Source organism: Myotis lucifugus, unplaced genomic scaffold, assembly GCF_000147115.1.
Source record: "Myotis lucifugus unplaced genomic scaffold, Myoluc2.0 scaffold_616, whole genome shotgun sequence".
NCBI lineage: Eukaryota > Metazoa > Chordata > Mammalia > Chiroptera > Vespertilionidae > Myotis > Myotis lucifugus.
In genome coordinates this window covers 300,786-305,820 of record NW_005871664.1, presented here as the reverse complement: position 1 = coordinate 305,820, position 5,035 = coordinate 300,786, and positions in this window count along the sequence as shown.

Here is a 5,035-nt window from a genome sequence, read left to right as displayed (position 1 = left end):
CATTGATGTGTCTTTTGTATCACTTTTTTTCCATCTGAAAAGTTTTTGAAAACATTCATTTTAAACAGAAATTGATTTTAGAAACTTTTGGAAGATTTTGATCTAAAGTTGATATGAGAGGCCATAAGACAGAATATTTTATAATTAAAATGAACATGCATTTTAGTAACTTTGCAGGCCAGAAGTATGGATTGTGAATGAGAGAGATGCTGTTGCAGTGCTTCTAACCTCGGGTGTGTGCTGCACACGCTCTATGGGAGTGGCGTTTCCTGCGGCAGGTGCCGGCTGGCCCTCTTCCTCGGAGCGTTTCTAGCTGTCTCCCTCTCCCTTTCTTCTCTGAAACCAGTAAGAATATATATGTATTTTTTTTTTAAATGGCAATTGATCCAATAGGATTCAACCACTGTACCATCAATAATGGAGCAAATAAAAAATGTTGAAAGGCCCTTTAATTCACCTAATTGGCCATTCTGACAGTTACCATCAAACCCTAACATTATGTCCCCTTTTGGGAAAAGGATAGTCCAGCATTATACTTCTCAAGGAAGTCTTGTCTAATAAATGGGTAAGGGCATGAGAAGTAAGGATAAAACAATGTGTACCTTGCCCTGGCTGTGTGGCTCAGTTGGTTGGAGTGTTGTCCCATACACTAAAGTGTTGCAGGTTCGATTCCCGGTCAGGACACATGCCTAGATTGCAGGTTCCATCCCCAGCTGGGCCCGTATGAGAGGCAACCAATCGATGTTTCTCACACTGATGTTCCTCTCTCTTCTCTCTTTCTTTATTTCTCTCTCTCTTTCTCTCTCAGAAGTCAATAAAAAACATATCCTCATGTGGATTAAAAAACAAAGGAACCAATGTGTATCTGTTAAGAGACTTAAGCAAAAAAAAAAAAAAAAAAAAAAAAGGTTCAAAAATATGAATCTGTTGATGTTCCTCACTAGTCAAGCTGTTTTCTGACTCTGAGGCACGGCTGTTTTATGACAGTGGGATTGAGCCCCCAGAGTAGCACCAGTGTCAATAAGAATAGAAATACCATTATGCTCAATTAATATTTGACAAAGGAGGCAAGAGCATACAATGGAATCAAGACAGTCTCTTCAATAAATGGTGTTGGGAAAATTGGACAGATACATGCAAAAAATGAAATAGACCACCAACTTACACCATACACAAGAATAAACTCAAAATGGACAAAAGACTTAAATGTAAGTAGCAAAACAATAAAATCCTAGAAGAAACCATAGGCAATAAAATCTCAGATATCTGTTGTAGCAATATGCTTACAGATACATCTCCTAGGGCTAAAAAAAAAATGAGAAAATAAATAGGACTACATAAAAATGAAAAGCCACTGCACAGTGAACGAACCCATCAACATCGAATAACATCGCCAGAAATGTTCTAACTACAGACAATCTATCAAATTGTCACTGCATGCTTTCAGCAAAAGCTTTGCATTTAGAAATCTTCTCAACTGGTTTATAATTGGCTATATTGGTTAACCTTTTGTGTTATTCTTTCTATTTTCATAGGGTATATGCCTATGACCCTATTAAATACCTGATTACTTGTTGACCTTGAATCAAACCTATTTATTAGTCCACAGAAACCTCAACCTGAGACCTACTCTGGTGAGCCCATTGAGGACCTCAAACTCCTCTTCAAGAAATAAGAACTTATTACAGATAAATACTGTAATAACTACACATTAATATAACTGTCCTCCACTCCCTACAGCACAGTACCTCCTGCACAGCTAACCGCCAGGAATGTCCACTGCAAACCCCTCTCCCCAGGTGACTCTCGTGAGAACTCTCAGACTGTCAGTCAGGGCCTGGCCTGGCTCCTGTCAGCATGGACCTGACACAGGTCTGGTCTGACCCCACTGGTCCAACACCTGGTGCCATTCCTGCCGCCGCAGACATTATGGTGCCCTGACTCGGACAGTCCTGCTGCGACTCGGATTGTTTCATCATTGGTAAGCCAACTGTCCAGCTGCCAACAATGGAGCATTTGCAGACAAGACAGACAAACAAGCAAGGCCTTTTAACAGTAACAACAACAACAAAAATAAAATAATAAAACCTCTAAACAACTCTTGAACAAAGCCCGGAGAGCTGCTGAACCTGAGAGCGAGCAGTGAGTCAAAGCAGCCGGGGGCTCACCGGCCCCAACGCTGTCAGGTTGTTCCTCTCTGGAATCCCAGGTGAACCCCCCAAATGTTGGCTGAAAAATAATATCTACTAGGTGTTTCATCACCAAAAAAGACTTACTCGGGGAAAAGAAAGAGTTGCAACCAGTGCATGCAAATATGGAAGCCCGTGTGCTCTGGCCTGAGTGCCGAGGTGGAGGGGGATTTACGGGAGGGGCAGGGAAGTTAAGGGGAGGGGAACTTAGGAATAGAGCCCTACCTAGAGCTCTTCCTGTAGACTTCTTGCCTGCAGGGTCCTTGCAAGTACATAGAGTAGAACTTCATAAGCCCCAGCTCCTCCCATATGAGACAATATAGGGATAACAGTCCATCTTGGTTGTTGTTAATCCTCCCCTGAGGATACTTTTTCCATTGATTTTTAGAGACAGTGGAAGGGAAGAAGAGAGGGAGGGAGAGAGAGACAGAGAGACTGATGTGAGAGAGACACATCATCTGGTTTCCTCCCACACATGCCCTAACCTGGGCTGGGGATTGAACCTGCAACCCAGGTACGTGCCCTCGCCCAGGGATTGAACCCGCAACCCTTTGGTGTGAGGACTGGTGCTTTAACTACTGAGCAACACCGGCCAGGGATGGGCTCCGTCTGATCAAAAGAACTCTATTTGAGAGGCCTGACCATGACTCCTGCTCTCAATAAAATTTCGTAGTTGAAACTAACCTAACTGCAACCTTAAAGGAAAGAATGTATTAAGATAACATCCTTTCTTAACATCATGTTCTGCAAAATAGTTGCTTTGTCAGTTCTATGGCAACTAGAACATTTGCACAAGCATTAGCTACAGGCCCTTGGAGGAGTCCACTGACCGTGGGAAAATGCCTGGTGACCACCTGGTGATCAGCCGCAGCCATGACAATTGTGGGACAACTGACCCCGTCTTCATGCCCAAGCCCGACACCCACCCCGAGGCCCCGTGAAGCCGCCACAGCACCCTCCCCCGGGAGCTCCCGTTCCTGCTCTCAGCTCTCCTGTGCACCAGCTCTTTCCATCTGCTGATCTTGTACTGAGTTCAGTGCTCATTTCAATAACATTGAGGCTCAAGAACCTGGCATTCAAGGTCTGCTAACACATAGACCCTCCCAACTGATTGTTTGCTTTTTAATTGACTTTAGAGAGAGAGGAAGGGAGGGGGAGAGAGAGAGAGAAACATCAAAGTGAGAGAGAAACATGGATCAGCTACCTCCCATATGTGCCCCGGCCAGGAATTGAACCTGCCACCTTCTGGTGTATGGGAGGATGCTCCAACCAACTGAGCCACACCAGCCAGGGATGATCATATTTTCTTAAAGTTCCAATTAGTCTTTATCACTCCTCAGGGGTTACCTCTGCAGGTAGGATGTCCCTCCCAATTTTCAACCCCCACACTTGGGTATGGGGCCACCCCAGACCACATCTCTGCCCCTCCTGCCAGTCTCAGCGTGGTTTGTTCTTTATTCTGTTCAGCTAGACTTCAGGTAGTTTTTCCAACGATGGTTATTCTGTAGATTAATTATAATTTAATGTGGTTATGGGGGAAGGTGAGTATAGAATTTACTTACTCTGCCATCTTGACTGGAAGTTGACAAACACTCTCTTTTATTCTGATTGAGCCGTATCAGTGGTGGAAAAACATGTTCTGGACTGTGAATGCCCTGCAATGTGCTTTTGGTAAGATTTCATAACATTCCTATTGCACATAGAAATGTTGCGTTTCCCATGGCATTTCAATGGTTGGCCAGCTTTCCTTTCTCACTAATAATGGACATATTCTCCGACTTCCGAGACGTCTCTCATGTAGACTGTCCTTGAGAGTTTACACTGTGAGAGCCCACTTTACTTAGGCCTTTGTACAACTCACTGAGGCAAGGGATTGGCATGTAGTTGTTATTGTTAAACAGATTTAAACATTTTTTGAGAAAACACCTCCAAAAGAGGTAGGGGGCTGAAGCCAGCAGAGCTGGGAAAGGTATTAATGGCACAAATGCAGCCCAGCCGTGGTCTAACACATTGGATTGTACTGAAAATGGCAGTGGTTGAATGACCTTCCTCTATGTGGGACCTTCAGCAGTTCATCGTTATGGAAGGAAGGTAATCTGCTAAGGTGTGTCCACAAACAAACCCAGGAAGGTAACTCCTCAGGTTAAAGTTACAACAGAGAAAACAATTTTTTTTCTTGGGTTAGAACCTGGCTAAACCATGTTAGTTTCAGGAACACCTAACGCTGGCCCTGACAGGTAGTTCAGTTGGTGGAGTGCTGTCCCCAGGCACCAAGGTTGTGGGTCCAATCCCTGGTGGGAGCAACAAATTGATGTTTCTCTTTCTCCCCCCCAAAAAATCAATTAAGGAAACTCAAAACACCTAACACTAAAACAAAATGAGAAAAAAAAAGATTAAAAAAAAAAAACTGAAAAAGAGCACCTTCCTGTCTTCCTAATGTCAGGGTCGCCAAAGGAGGAAGGCATGAGGCCAAAAGGGGTAAAGAATTATGAATTTGTTAGGTCATCTGCATACCAGATGGGCTGAGCCCCAAAATGGCACCAGCCCCCAAAGACTGAGAGTCAGAGGTTTTAAAGGACTCTGGGTGGCTTTTTCTGGGCAGAGAACTCTCTGTGCAGGTCCGGAGGGAGAGATAATGGTCTCAGCAAGTGCTAAGCAAAAGGGAATGTCTGTTGTGAAGTGGCCTAAAGGTCAGTTCCCGGGGGAGGGGGTGTCCATTCAATTATCTGATCAGACCTAACATTCCAGCCTTTTTGTTTTATGGAATAGGGACGAAGATCATATCTTCCGTATTTACTTCCTGCTGAGGGGGGACGTTGAGATCCCAGGGGAATGGACTTTGATAG